A 16384-nucleotide genomic window follows, 5' to 3' on the forward strand; every position below is an offset into this window, starting at 1 on the left:
ACTCTTTGTAGAGGACTGTCCAGTAGAGGTCTGCACGGGAACGGGGATCGCGGGAATCCCACGGGTCCCACGGGGATCCTGCAGGAATCCCCCCTAACCCACGGGACTCCCACGGGGATCCCTCTCTGGCCCACGGGACTCACACGGGGACCCCCCTCTGGCCCACGGGACTCCCACAGGGCCCCCCTCTGGCCCACGGGACTCCCACGGGGACCCCCCTCTAGCCCACAGGACTCCCACGGGGACCCCCTTCTAGCCCACGGGACTCCCACGGGGATGGAAGGCTTTGGAAGCAGGGTTCGTCCATATAATATAATGGACACGTCAGCCTTAGTAAAAGAGGGGGTTTATATGTTAATTACCTGAACAGAAAACAAAAAAAGGGTTCCACCAAAGAGATTCCACAAGGAAAACAGCAGCGCAAACACAAAAGAAACTGTGGAATTGATGATCCTGTCAGAAGTAATTGCTGCTTTTTATGGGGACGGGCGGGGATGGAGGTAATTCCTTGCGGGGATGGGTGGGGATGGAAAGGATCGTGGCGGGGACGGGTGGGGACAGAGAGGATCCTGGCGGGGATGGGTGGGGACGAAGAGGATCTTGACGGGGATGGGTGGGGACAGAGAGAATCCTGGCGGAGATGGGTGGGGACGGAGAGGATCCTGATGGGGACGGGTGGGGACGGAGAGGATCCTGACGGGGACGGGTGGGGACGGAGAGGATCCTGGCGGGGACGGGTGGGGATGGAGAGGATCCTGACGGGGACGGGTGGGGACAGAGAAAATCCTGGCGGAGATGGGTGGGGACAGAGAGGATCCTGACGGGGACGGGTGGGGACGGAGAGGATCCTGGAGGGGATGGGTGGGGACGGAGAGCATCCTGACGGGGACGGGTGGGGACGGAGAGGATCCTGGTGGGGACGGGTGGGGACGGAGAGGATCTTGGCGGAGACGGGTGGGGATGGAGAGGATCCTGGCGGGGATGGGTGGGGACGGAGAGGATCCTGACGGGAACGGGTGGAGACGGAGAGGATCCTGACCGGGACGGGTGGGGACAGAGAGGATCCTGGCGGGGATGGATGGGGACGGAGAGGATCCTGGCGGGGACGGGCGGGGATGGGTGGGATTTCTGTCCCCGTGCAACTCTCTACTGTCCAGGCGTCCGGATGGGTTGTCAAAAAAAAAAACCCGGCACTTAGTCTTGGTTTTGAAAACCATTAAGCTCGGGGCCGCTTCTGGAGGGCATCTGCGCAGATGCAGTGCGATGACATCACAGGTGCGGGTGCAAGCGTGTGACGCCGTTGCTTCACGTCCGCACGTGCGCAAATGCTTTCCAGACACAGTCCTGAAGAGATGAGGTTTCTGGGGTTGGGGAGCGGAACAGGGCAGGGCTGTGGGCGTAATGGGGCAGGGCTATGGGTGGAATGGGGCGAGACCACTTGTCTTTTTTTTTTTTTTTTGAAACAATATAGAAAAACTACCTAAGACTCTCTTACACACTCTTTTCTTGTTCTCTATGGAACTGCATGATTTGGAACACTTATTTTATTTATTTATTTATTTTTTAATTCTTTATTGATTTTCCACATATTAACAGTGCAAAATACAAATATAACAACATATAATATATCAATAAAAGCACATTCGTATTACAAATAATCATGGACAACCATTCCACCCATCCTCTCAATGATTCAAATACGCAGTAATTTAATCCCACCCTCCTCCCCCTCTCCCTGGATGTGTGTGGAAACAAATAAAAACCAAAGATAACTACAGTGAAGTAACAAAAGATGTCAACGGACCCCAAACCAGTTTAAACAAACTACTATGCCCCAATGTGTCAGCACATGGAACACTTACTTTAAAAAATCAACAAGTTAGTTTATTAGTACTTTCTCGAATGCCTTTCACATTAATAGCCTGAGGACGGTTCACGCACTTTTGTCCCGTCACCCCTGAGGACTGCCATCAGTGGCTTAAGAGCTAGGTGCACTGAAGAAGATCAGGAAGACCGTATGGGTCTGCTCCGATCCAATTTTTGGCCAATTCAAAAAGAGCTACTGATGCACTAAGAAAGTTGGTATGCAAATGATCCACACGGAGGTTCATCGTCATCCTTGACTCTACTGTCCGATTGAGAGCGACTCTTACACATGCGCAAAGCCGGCAGGGGAAGCCCGAACAACTGAGAGACAGGGGAAGCCCCGAAAGGAAGAACATAAGAGGTCATATAGGAAAATGCTGCAAACGCAACTATTTGTGGTTCATAATCATTTGCGCGTGGGACTTTGGCGCGCCGACATTGCAACGCAGACAAATCGGCGCAAGACCCCAGTGCGCCACCTAAAAAGTTACTTTTAAAGAGCTCCGACGTGGGGTGTGAGTGGGGAACCCCCCCAGTTTACTTCATACTCTTCGTGCTGCCATGGGGGGGGGGGTTGGAACCCTCCATTATAAAATAAACTTAACTTTTTCCTGATTTTTTAGGAAAAAGTTAAGTTTTCTCTAACATAGTAACATAGTAGATGATAGCAGATAAAGACCCGAATGGTCCATCCAGTCTGCCCAACCTGATTCAATTTAAATTAATTTAAAATAATGTGGGGGGTTGCACCCCCCACACACACACACCCCCAACAGCAGCGCAAAGAGTATGAAGTAAACTGGAGGGGTTCCCCACTCACACCCCATGTCGGAGCTCTTTAAAAGTAAGTTTTTAGGCGGCGTGCTAGAGTTTTGCGCCGAATTGTCTGCACTGCAATGTTGGCGTGCCGAAGTCTCGTGCGCTTTTGTCCCGTCACCCTATTTCTTTGAGAAATTGATTTTAATGTAAAGATTGAATCTATTTGTTTTGGTCTTACCTTTATAAGATTGCATGTGTGTAACTATTTGTAAACCGTTTTTGGAATAAAACGGTTTAGAAATTAAAAAAATGAATGAACTAATGAAATAAGTACCAAAGTAGTTAATAAGAGAAATCGGTCTTAGGAAGAAAGATGTGCCCAGATGGTGACTGGTCCTAGAGGCCTTATGCAGGCAAACTATATACCTGCTTCAGCACCCTGAGGTTGTGAGTTCGATCCCAGCCTATTCCCTGTATCATTTGGAATGTGAACCTGCCGGGACAGATAGGGAAAATACTCCCCTAGGGCCATAGGCACCTGAGCCAATTGGGACTTTAGGCCCCTTCCAGTGCATTCAGGATGCACCGGGAGGGGGAAGGGCCGCCATTATGAAGAGAAGGCCCTTCAAGGCAGGAGGGTGTGGGCATGCCTCCTGACTGATTTACAACGAAAGGTACAGGGGGCTGGAGGGTCATAAAGCTGGGGGGGAGGGTCTGATCCAAACCCCCCTAGCCCACTGAACCACCAGGATTTTGTGGGAGGGTTCGAGAGATCAGAAGGCGGGGTGTCGGAGGGAAGGGAAGGCGAATGTGCGTGTGGCAAGGGGTCAGAGTGGAGGAGAGGTGCCAGCGCCCTCACCAAGATGGCGGTCGGGTTGACCTCCCCCCTCCATCCCCTGCCCCCCTTACGTCGCCACTGATTAGGGGTATAATAGCGTATGTACATGTCAATATTCAACTGGAAACATACTATTTATTTACTCCTCAGACACCACCACTTCCCTCTTCCCTTCCTTTTTCCCCTCTCTCCTTTCCCCTCCTCCAGCCAGGAGCCTCTCCCTTCTTTGACCTGGCAGAAAGCATGTGTAATTTTAGCTGTTCTGAGGAGAACAGTTTCCAGTGAGGGTACTCTGCACAGGCAAATGGCTCTCTCTATAATTTATTTTCTTGGGAAGCAGCCCAATGGGTTTTCTGTTTCTTAAACGGAAGAAATATAAGTAAGCCGGGATACCCAGCTAGCACTGCACGGTGATGGCAGCTGCTCTTATAACTCAGTTGATAGAATGAGGGTCAGAAGGTCAGTTCCAGAAACCTGAACTAGGGAGAGTAAGTTTCTGCTACCTCCATGTGACCATTCCACAACACTTTTGAAGGGGGGGGGAGGGAAATCACTCAGAAAGGATATCTATGCTATGCCTTAAAAGGAAGTCTGGCTATAACGGCAGGGTGCATCAGTTTTGGAAATATATAACTCTACACACCACCGGTTAGGCTGTATTTTCCTTGCCAGGAATTTCAACTCTGCCAAATACCACAAAAGCCAGATAAGGGAAAAGGCCTCGGAAGCCACGGGGGGGTGTTAACACCAGGGCTGTGGGTGAGAGCTGACAGACGATCCAAGCTCTCTCCACGCTTTGATCATCGGCCAGGAAAACGCTTTCTATACTGCAGCGATTGTGCTGTACATAAGCCAATCACTTTAAATGGACTGACGCAAAAAGGAAACGTCATAATGTTAAAAATCACTAGTGAAAAAACGGTATAATTCACGTGGAAAATCAACAGCTAGCTTTAAATTGTGTGTAATGTGTTATTTACCTAAAATGTTCTTAAATGATGCAAAAATATACAAATTACTGAAATACGTTTAAGTGCTCCGATAATAGATTTTATGCATTTATTTTGCGATTAATGCCTTTTCTGCTTCAGTTATCAATAAATCTAATATACCCCATATTGACGCTGACACAGACACCCTTTTATGAAGCTGCGCTAGCGATTTTTCTTGCCGGCCTCGGCAGTAAAAGTTCCGACGCTCATAGAAGGTCTATGAGCGTCGGAACTTTTACCGCCGTGGCCAGAGATTAAAAACAAACGCTGACACGGCTTCATAGAAGCCGGGGGGGAGGGGGTGGGGGTGTGACGTATTAGTATCATTTTCTCGTTCGCAAGTTTTCAACCTAGCATTCTCGTAGCGACAATCTAATATTGAATATGTCCGAAAGAGAAACAAGACGGTGCGTTTGGGCTCACGTCCATCGTTTGGTGGGATCATAGAAACATAGAAAGATGACGGCAGAAAAGGGCTATAGTCCATCAAATCTGCCCACTCTACTGACCCACCCCATTAAGTCTGAGTACTAATGACCTAGTTCCTTAACTCGACCCTCGTAGGGATCCCACTAGGACGTCCCATTTATTCTTAAAGTCAAGCACGCTGGTGGCCTTGATCACCTGCACTGGAAGCTTGTTCCAGTAATCTACAACCCTTTCTGTGAAGAAATACTTCCTTATGTCACTATCAAATTTCCCTCCTCTGAGTTTGAGCGGATGCCCCCTTGTGACCGAGGGTCTTTTGAGAAAGAAGATGTCTTCTTCCACCTCAACACATCCCGTGATGTATTTAAATGTCTCAATCATGTCCCCCCTTTCCCTGCGTTCCTCTAGGCGGAGAACTGCCTGTAGCTGAACTCCCAACAGTCAGGGGATCTCATTAGGCATGGGTTGTATTTGAGAGACATCAGGGATCGAGACAGATGAAATTACAGAACCGATGAACAGGCCCATCCAAGTGTAATAAAAAAGTTTTTATGCCGCCTACTCAAACTTCAAGGCGGTTTCAAAGATAAAAAAGGACGTCCTGGGTGCTTGTACGTGGTGAGTGTGTTGTCGGGGCAGCGGCTGACTTAGGAGAGGAGATAGGTGAAGTCGCGCGCATGCTCATTCAGGATGGCGGCCGGTTTAGATGGGAGCCGGGAGAGCACTGACGGATGGCAGAGGCATCGCCGAAGCAGGAGGGCAACTGCATGGGGACCCCGAGGCAAGGAAGGCACCACTTTGGAATCGCTGTGCAGCACCCGCAGGCAGGTACTCACCCCTGAGCCACCATTGCAAACTTCGGTGGTGGAACGAATCTTCTGAGTTTGCATTAAGGCCTATGGGGAACTTTGCTTTGATAAACGAGCATTTTGGATTACGAGCATGATCCTGGAACGGATTATGCTCGTAAACCAAGGTACCACTGTATATATATGAAGGCTGTTCAAAAAGTATCAGACCTTTATTCATAAAAAATACTCATATTCAGATACAATCTTATACTAATCTCCTTCAAAGTAGTCCCCTTGGGCTGCCACATATTTCTTCCAACGGTTCTGCCACTGTTGGAAGCAGCGCTGGAACGCCTCTTATGAGATTGCTCGCAACTGGTCCATTGCATTCTGCATGATGTCTTCTCTTGACTGAAATCTGGTCCCTTTCAGGGGCATTTTCAGCTTGAGGAAAAGCCAGAAATCACACGAAGCCATGTCGGGAGAGTAGGGAGCCTGAGGAATCACAGGCATGTTGTGTTTGGCCAGGAAACTCCGTATCAAATGTGAAGAATGGGCAGGTTCGTTAGCAGCTTTGGCACAAACTTCGCTGAAATTCTCCTGAAGCCCAAATCCTCAGTCAAAATGGAATGAACGGATCCAACGCTGACGCTCGCCTCTTCTGCAAGTTCTCTGATCGTGATTCGACGACCCTGCATCACCAGGGTCCTCACTTGGTCAATGCCGATCTCATTTCTGGATGTTGAGGGCCCACCAGAACGTGCTTCACTCTCCACTGATGTGCGGCCATCTCTGAAGCGGTTATGCTACTCCTTTATCTGTGTGGTGCCCATGTCCATGAAGGCCTGTTGAATCTTGCTGATTGTTTCCATTTGGGAATCACCAAGCTTTATACAAAATTTAGTGCAGTAGAGTTGTTCAACTTTTTCTGTCATTATGTCAAAAAAGAAAATCCGACGGCACTCTTACACTTCCTTATCAGCAGTCTGCCAGCGACTGACAGCTTCTGTAGGCGGGAAAAAATTCAAGCATACACATTAGGGTCACCTACTTACATGCACCAAACCACACCTCCCTAGCTTTATTTGTTTACGCAAAAAAAAATTAAGGTCTGATGTTTTTTGAACAGCCCTCATAGATATAATCATAATTGTGTGACCCTCTCTGGGAAAAACACGACTAAAGCCACAAGACTAGACTTTAGTCATGTTTTCCTAGGAATGATTATAATTGCTCTCCGTTTCCACCCACAAAGGTTTTGGTCTATACGAGTGACTGAAAGCAGGAAGAATTCCTTAGCGTGATTGTTTAGCCACTGTCACATGATCTATCAACTTCAAGCATAATCTTTCATCGACTTCAAGTATAATCTTTCTTAGAAGAATGCATCTTCCAAGTAGAACTTGTTTCAACAAGTGAAGAACTCATGTTTAGGTTTTAAGTTTTGTTTGTTCCTCCAACCGAAGCTGACAACAGCAAAGGCATCGCCAATAAACAGGGCCGATGCAAAGGTATCAGGTACCCCTAATGAAGCTTTAGCTTTTTTACCCTTCCCTCCTTTGCTCCCAAATTAACGTTCAGCCTTACAGGCTCCCCTGAGATTTTGATGTTTAACTCAATAATCGTGAACACGACAACCTTGTTTCTCCCCAAAAGAGCCTACAAAAATGCATAATTACATATTATCATTTCAAATAATTAACCCCCCTTTTCAAAAGCATAGCGCGGTTATGAGCGCTGTCCACAGCGGTAACAGCTCGTATGGAGCTGTTACTGACGCGGCTGGCACTAAAAACTGTGCTACGCTTTTGTAAAAAACCTCTCCTCATCTCCAGTTATTCTTTTTCTTCAAAGCCTCAAGCATGTCAACTGCTTCCCAAATTGTATATTTACTGGAATTGCACCATCTCCTATTTGTACAGCTCCCCAAATTGTAATTCTCCTGGAAATGTCCAGCTGTTTCTTTTGTAATCCGCCCAGACCTGCAAGGTACGGGCGGAATAGAAGTCATTAATGTAATGTAACGTTAAAAAGCGGTTGTTTTCAAAATTCAAAAATAGTTCAAAATGTTAAAATTTAACAGCTTTGTTAAATTTAAGCTGCATAAAAGAGGTTTTATTAACGTTTTATACTATTTTGAATTTTGAAAATGATTATTTTAAAATATAATGTTTAAAATAAGATGCATTTTTAGAGTGTCATATAAGAGTTTATTAAATCCCATACCCTAGCTCCCCCCACACACAAACTCTAAACATTTGGGGCCTAGGGATCTGCCTAGTTTTGCATATGCCTTAATCTAGCCCTAAATGTGCACAATACAAAAAACAAGTTGACAGTTATTAGTTCAAAATCAGATTTCTCTTATAGCTATTCAGCAATTGTCTTTAATGAAACAGTCATGTTTGGGAATCCACACATATAAACTGTTGCTGGACCCTACATGGTCCGCGTTTCAGCCAGTGGGCTTTCCTCAGGGGTTCCAAAATAGATAATACACTGTGAAGGGCAGGAGTAAAATGAATGTGTGACGAGGACAGTCACATGCCCTTATTCCTACACTTTGCAGTATATTATCTATTTGTGAACTCCTGAAGACCCACTGGACAAAACACGGACCATGTAGGGTTGTGTCATTTTATTTGTGTGGATTACAATATCCTGAGTGAAGACTCTAAACACTCCCTGTTTACAAAACTGCGCTAGCGTTTTGAGCGCTGGTCGCGGTGGTAACATAAGAACTGCCGCTGCTGGGTCAGACCAGTGGTCCATCATACCCAGCAGTCTGCTCATGCAGAGGCCCTTTGGTCAAAGACCAGCGCCCTAACTGAGACCAGCCCTACCTGCGTACGTTCCGGTTCAGCAGGAACTTGTCTAACTTTGTCTTGAATCCCTGGAGGGTGTTTTCCCCTATGATAGACTCCAAAAGAGCGTTCCAGTTTTCTACCACTCTCTGGGTGAAGAAGAACTTCCTTACGTTTGTACGGAATCTATCCCCTTTCAACTTTAGAGAGTGCCCTCTCGTTCTCCCTACCTTGGAGAGGGTGAACAACCTGCCTTTATCTACTTTGTCTTGAGTCCCTGGAGGGTGTTTCCCCTTATAACAGCCTCCGGAAGAACATTCCAGTTCTCTACTACTCTCTGGGTGAAGAAGAGCTTCCTTACATTTGTATGGAATCTATCCCCTTTCAACTTTAGAGAGTGCCCTCTCGTTCTCCCTACCTTGGAGGGTGATCAACCTGTCCTTATCTACTAAGTCTATTCCCTTCAGTACCTTGAATGTTTTGATCATGTCCTGAAGGGATATAACATCGCCGACACTCCTAGAATTCCTATAAGCGTCGGAGCTGTTACCGCTGCAGCCAGCACTAAAAAACGCCGTTTGATTTTTCAAAAGGAGGGGTAAATAAAGATCTTTTTCATCCAGATCATCATTTCCACTTTTCTCTTATTTGCGATGCTTTCTTGTTTTCCAGTGGAACTCGGTGCCTTTTCACTTTTGATAATGTTTTCAGACATCAAAACTACTTAGGGCTCCTTTTAAGAAGGTGCGCTAGCGGTTTTAGTTTGCGCTACACGTAATGCCTCCATAGAGCTTGCGTTAGTATTTTCCATGTAGCGCGGGGCTTAGCACGCACTAATCTTCGTAAAAGGAGCACTTAGAGGTCATGAGAAGGTTTTATGAAAGAGCCAGAAGTTTAAAAAGGCTTTCGAGATTTAAGAAAACCCAATAATGTCCACTGCCTACTTCCAAGTCTGGAAGATCTTTGACAAGGCTTTGCAGTAGTTCTGTGGAGATTTCTCTGAAAGATCTTTCACGGGTCCTCAGTGAATGTAAACGGAAACAGTGGGGTCCAGTTAATTAAAGTACGATGCACACATACACTGATCCACATAAGCAACATAGCAAGATATTTTTTTTATTTTAGTAAAGAAATATATTTTTGAAAGACAAAAGGAAATTTATGGTACTGTTGATCTGAGTTATGTACATTCATACATATTTGCATATTTAGGTTGCATATTTAGGAATAACATTTCAAAAATGTAGTCACCTTTTCTGAGAAAAAAAAAATTAATCCATGTACGTTAGCCCTATCCAGGTAAATTAATTTTCGGTTTAGAGACAAAACCGCCGAAGACAAAGGCGCGCGCCGACAACTGAGCGCAAGACGGAAGCATGCGCCAAAGAAAAAGTATTTTTAGGGGCTCCGATGGGGGGTTTTGTTGGGGAAACCCCCCCCCCAGTTTACTTAATACAGATTGTGGCGGCGTTGTGGGAGGTTTGGGGGGTTGTAACCTCCCTCATTATATTGGAAACTTAACTGTTTCCCTGTTTTTTAGGGAAAAGGTGAAGTTTTCAGTAAAATAGGGGGTTACAACCCCCCAAACCCCCTTTATACAATGCGGTGCAATCTGTATAAAGGAAAGTGGGAGGGTTTCCCCCCCACACCCCCCGTCGGAGCCCTTTAAAAGTCATTTTCTTTGGCGCGCACCTCTGCGCTGCGTTGTTGTCTGCGCGCGCCTTTGTCCAGGCACGCTTTTGACCTGACACCGAATTTTCAGCCTCCCAAAAGCATGCATGTGTTTTCATATTATGCACAAACTTGATCACATTTTTAAAAAAATGAGGCATCCTAGGGGCATATATGTGATGTACAGATATAAGGAAATTCTGTAAGAAGTTATCTAGACTTCAGCAGGAAGAATGCATGTACGAGGGTGGTTTAAAAAGTTCGGTAAACAAGTTAAACAAATATGTCTGGGGCTATTCTCCCTTGAGAAGCGGAGACTTAGAGGAGACATGATAGAAACCTTCAAGATCCTGAAGGGCATAGAAAAATTGGACAGGGACAGATTTTTCAAATCATGGGGAAACACAAGTACAAGGGGGCACTCGGAGAAATTAAAAGGGGGACAGGCTTAGAACAAACGCTAGGAAGCACTTTTTCACCCAGAGGGTGGTGGATACGTGGAACGCACTTCCAGAGGCTGTGATAGGCCAGAACATGCTACAGGGCTTCAAAGAAGGTTTGGATAGGTTCCTGGAAGACAAGGGAATTGAGGGGTACAGATAAGGACTGAGGTTAGGATATAGGGATAGGAGTAGAGATAGGTTATAGAAATAGTCAAGGACCACTGCTCGGGCAGTGGGCCTGATGGGCCGCCGCGGGAGCGGACCGCTGGTCACGATGGACCTCTGGTCTGACTCAGCGGAGGCAACTTCTTATGTCTCCATCGAGGGCTATACACTTAATCCAGCGAGTGTCCAGTTTTTTCGTCTCGTCGGAAAAATAGGTTTTGTCAAATTTTTTAAAACATTTGTTTGACTTGGTTGGTTTTTTTTAACCAAACTTTTCAAACCGTCCTCGTAAACGCTGGTATTTAAGTCACATACAATATACGCATATGTTCACACATACACAAGTAAATGACCATTTTTTAGTTAGAACAAGCAAGCAAAAAAGAACTCCTTGTCATAGGATAAAGTTACACCAACAGAAGGAAGACAAGGCGGATGTCTGAAGTCTTTATTGAAACGAGCAAATGTTAAAAAAAGTCCCAACAAGGATCCTTGTTTCGGCGTCATAAAATAACGCCTTCGTCAGGGAACACTAAATGGTTACACACTATTCTGTCAGTACATGAGAATATTTTATGTACGGCTGGGCATTTAGGTCCGGATTCTATAAACGACATCTAACTTCTAGGCGCCGATCGGCGTGGTTGTCAATCAAATGCTAGGCGCTGTTTATAGAATCGTGCCCAGTGGTGCCTAAGCGTTATTATGCCCTGGTAAGCATTAACTGCCGGATTCTATAAACTGTGCCGGCATCGGCAATTGCCTAAGAAATGGCCGCCAATCGCGTGCCAATCATGCACCAGCGCCATTTGTAGAATCGCAGCTGTTGTTTGTTTTGGTTCATAGACAACCCCGCGAAAGACAAAGGCGCGCGCCGACAACTGAGCGCAAGATGGAGGTGCGCGCTGAAGAAAATTACAGTTTTTAGGGGCTCCGATGGGGGGTTTTGTTGGGGAGCCCCCCCCAGTTTACTTAATAGAGATCGCGCCGGCGTTATGGGGGGTTTGGGGGGTTGTAACCGTCCACATTTTACTGTAAACAACTTTTTCCCTAAAAACAGGGAAAAAGTGAAGTTTTCAGTAAAATGTGGGGGGTTACAACCCCCCAACGCCCCCACAACGCGGCGCGATCTCTATTAAGTAAAGTGGGGGGGTTCCCCCCCACGCCCCCCCGTCGGAGCCCTAAAAACTGTAATTTTCTGCGGAACACGCCTCTGCGCTGCACTCAATTGTCTGCGCGCGCCTTTGTCCCGGCGCGCTTTTGACCTGACACCGTTTTTTAAAAAAAACAGGCACCGTAAATGTAGGCCAGCATTTTAAAGTCCTACATTTAAGGCGACAGCCTCATACCTACAGAGGCGCATAGGGACACCTACGTACACTCAAGGCCACTTTTGGCGCAAATCACGCCCCTGCCACGCTTAGGTGTCCCTATGCGCCTCTGTAGGTGCGAGACCGACACCTTAGAACGGCACCTTCAATTTTTTTTTTTTTTTTTTTAGAAACACGCTCCCTGATTGGTCAGTTTGGCGGCAGTAGGGCACTTAATGCAGCCTAACTGCAGGGCATCCCGTTCAGAATGTCCCCATAAAATCCTTTGGTGCATTCCATTTAGGCCAGGGGTTTCTTGGGCTGATCTAGACGTTTAACTGGAGGCATCTTTTATAGACTCAGGGCTTTACTGTATTATAACTCTGACCCAAATTTTTAACTCTCCTCTGTTGTCCACAGTGGCTTATTAAGAGAAGTGCAGGGGGGAGGGGTGGTTCACCCCGGGCGCGGCCCCCTCCTCCTCTCTGCCCCCCCTCGCTGTTGCCGCACGTGCATGCATGTGCCCCTTGCCTTCCCCATACTTTTTTTTGTTCCCCGGTGCGAGGTTACTGCCCGCGTCGGCATCGGCCCTCTCTCTGACATCACTTCCGGGACCCGCAACAAGGAAGTGACGTCAAAGGGCGCGCAGACACCAATATGGACAGCATGCTGCTCACGCCGGAGAAGGTAAAAAGGTACGGGGAAAGGGAAGGAGCCCCGGGCGCCGCTCACCCCTACCACGCCACTGGTTGTCCAAAATGCCTTTCTCTCTCTTTGGCTATCCTATCATGTGGCATCTCTTCTCCCACCTCCCCGCATTTACCTTAACAGACCCGGCTCTTCTCGGGGTCGCCGGAAAAGGCAGCAATTCCCACATGCCGTCTGTGGCCGACTCAGAAGCCCTTCCCCCTGCTGTGTCCTGCCAATTCCCAGCACACCTTCCCGTTTCGCCTTCTCATGCTATGATTAGGCGCGATGAATCACGCAATTAAAATCTTTAGCCACACAATCATGATCATAATTTTTAATCGTTGCCTGCCCCTAATTTGATGGAGTGCACTTTGCAAGTAGAGAGTTGCACAAGGACAGAAATCTCACCCATCCCCGCCCGTCCACACCAGGATCCTCTCCGTCCCCACCTGTCCCCGCCAGGATCCTCTCCGTCCCCACCCGTCCCCCCAAGGAATTACCTCCATCCCCGCCTGTCCCCAAAAAAAGCAACAATTACTTCTGACAGGATCATCAATTCCACAGTTTCTTTTGTGTTTGCGCTGCTGTTTTCCTTTTGGAATCTTTGGTGGAACCCTTTTTTTGTTTTCTCTTCAGGTAATTAACTTATAAATCCCCTCTTTTACTAAGGCTGACCTGTCCATTATATTATATGGATGAATCCTACTTCCAAAGCCTTCCATCCCCGTGGGAGTCCCGTTGGCTAGAGGGGGGTCCCCATGGGAGTCCCGTGGGCCAGAGGGGTCCCCGTGGGAGTCCCGTGGGTTAGGGGGGATTCCTACGGGACCTGCGGGATTCCCGCGATCCCTGTTCCCGTGCAGACCTCTATTTGCACGTGGCAGTTCCCATCAGCAGAGGGTGGCGTGTGGGTAGGGCGCACATTCACTTGTGAACATTACGAGATACTATAATGCGCACACAGTCTTGAACAATCTATACCAGCTCCAGTGGCAAAGAAAGGGGGGTCTGAGGGGGTGGTCTGCTCCAGGCGCCGTCTTGGTGGGGGCATCGGCATAGGGGTGCCAGATTTTATGCCCGCCCACCTCTGCTCCAGTCCCGCCCTAGCTCTGCCCCCACTGCCTGCTTTGGTCAGGTTTTGAAAAGCCGTCCAGACCCCCGGACATGCCCTCCAAAGGAGGACATGTTTGGGGAAATCCAGATGTCTGGTAACCCTACGCCGGCACCCCTCCTCCTGTCCGCCCCCTCTGTGCCTTCCCCCACGTACTTTCCTCCCCCCCAAAGTACCTCTAGCTCTTCGCCGGCGCAAGCAGCAACTTCAACATGCTGCTCGCACCAGCGTCGGCTCTCTCTGTGATGTTGTGTCAGATCCCGAGCCTAGGAAGTGGCATCAAAGGGAGAGCCAACGCGGGCACGGGCAGCAAGTTGGTGATGCTGCTCACGCAGAAGTTAAAGAGGTAGGAGGGAAGGGAAGGGGGATGCGCACATGGCAGGGGGCAGGGAAGGAGGGGGCAAAGAAGAGAGAGGGGGAAGGGCACCAGCGCCCTGGCTCTAGGCTGGTGTACAGCGCCTAGAAGGCTTGATTGGGCGATATAAGAAATTTTAAATAAACTGGAAACTGGAAACACAAGTAAAATGCAGGCACAGAGTATTCCACTAGCATTCTTAAAAAGAAGAGTCAGCACCTACTTTTCCGTATAGAAGAGGTTGCAAAAAGGCATGCATTCTTGGTGCCAAAATAGAGTTGACGTCAGAGAAAGAGCCAATCCCGACACGAGCAGCAGGTTGGCGCTGCTGCTGGCGCCGGGAACGTTTAAGAGGTCCAAGGGAAAGGAAGGGGCGCGCACAGGTGTGGGGCGGAGAGGAGTTCAGGCGCCGGCACCCCCACCAAGACGGCGCCTGAGGCGGACCACCCCCCCCTCTTACGACGCCACTACCCACGGAGATGGGGACAAATTTGTCCCCGCGTCATTCTCTTAAGTCTTTATACAGGGATCCAGGTGCCTCCTAGAAAACGAGCCCAATTGAACACACGAGGGATCTTCCAAAAGTTTCCGCACGTTTTTAAACGCTCTTTAATTAAATATCATAAAAGCAAATGGTGTCACTTTTCCACATCGTCGCTCCGTTTTGCGATACGTGCTTTTCCCATGACATTCTACGACACGCCCTTGTGCCACGTCCCCCCACCCCAACCGTTTCCCGTATAACTCTGAAAAGGCGGAAACCTTATGAAGAACCCTCATCTACGCGCATCTGTTCTCAAGCGTGAGTTGATATGCCAGCCATAGTGCTAGTGAACATGTTTGCACAGAGAAACATCTACCGTGTTTCCCCAAAAATAAGACCTACACCAAAATTAAGCCCTAGCAGGATTTTCGGGGTAGGTCGTAATATAAGCCCTACCCCAAAAATAAGCCCTAGTCCCGGGATTCTCCAGCAGTTTCCCTTCTCCCCCTCTCCCATCCCTTGATGAACCCTTGAGTGAGCACCCCCCCCCCCCGAGCACCCGCCCCCACAGTGCAGCCAAACCCCTATCCTTCCCTCCCTCCCATCCGAAACCCGCCGACCACGAGCGAGCCCTATATACCTCCCTAAGCAGCGTCGGGCCGGCAGCACTCTAAGCAGGCTGCTTCGGCCTTGTCTGCCCATGAAGTCACTCTGCCGGTAGTATTCTATGGGCAGTGGCTTAGCATGTGGGGGGCAGAGGACTCCAGATGCCATCTTAAGGACGCCAGCTCCTCTCCTCCTTCCCTCAGTGAACCTTTTCAAATCTTTGCCGGCAGCAAGCAGAATCGCCTATCTACTGCTTGCGCCAGTCTCAGCTCTCCTTCCATCACTTCCTTGTCGAGGAGGATAGTGAAATTTCTAGAATCAACTGGACTGCAGGACCCGAGGCAGCATAGTTTTATGAGAGGCAGGTCTTGTCAAACGAATCTGATTGATTTCTTTGACTGGGTGACCAAACAGTTGGATATGGGAGGGGCTTTTGACACAGGGACTGATAAATAAATCGAATGCATGCGGAATGGGCCCCCAAGTGATAAACTGGATTAAAAGCTGGTTAAGTGGACAGAGGCAAAGAGTAGTCGTAAATGGAGTTTGCTCGGAGGAAAAGGATGTCGCTAGTGGAGTGCCGCAGGGATCTGTCCTTGGGCTCTATTTAACCTCTTTGTGAGTGATTGTGGAAGAACTGTGTTTTTGTAATAGGGCAGACACTCCGAAGGGTGTGGATAAGATGAGGCAGGATATGGCGAAGCTTGATGAATGGTCTCTAGTAACTGGCAACTAAGATTTAATGTTAAAAAGTGCAGGGTCATGAATTTGGACTGCAAAAATCCAGAATGGTATAGTATTGGAGATGAAGTACTTCTGTGTGCGGAAGAAGAGCGGGACTTGGGGGGGTGATTGTGTCTCTTGATCTCAGGGTGGCAAAACAGGTAGAAAAGGCGATGGTCAAAGCCAGGAGGATGCTTGGGTGCTAAGGAGAGGAATGGCCAGTAGGAAAAGGGAAGTGATAACACCGTTGTATAAGTGTTTGGTGAGGCCCTATTTGGAATATTGTGTGCAATTTTGGAGCCCACACCTTCAAAAATATATAAATAGGATGGAGAGAGTCCAGAGGGCTG

The sequence above is a fragment of the Geotrypetes seraphini genome, chromosome 1, assembly GCF_902459505.1.
Source record: "Geotrypetes seraphini chromosome 1, aGeoSer1.1, whole genome shotgun sequence".
Lineage (NCBI taxonomy): Eukaryota > Metazoa > Chordata > Amphibia > Gymnophiona > Dermophiidae > Geotrypetes > Geotrypetes seraphini.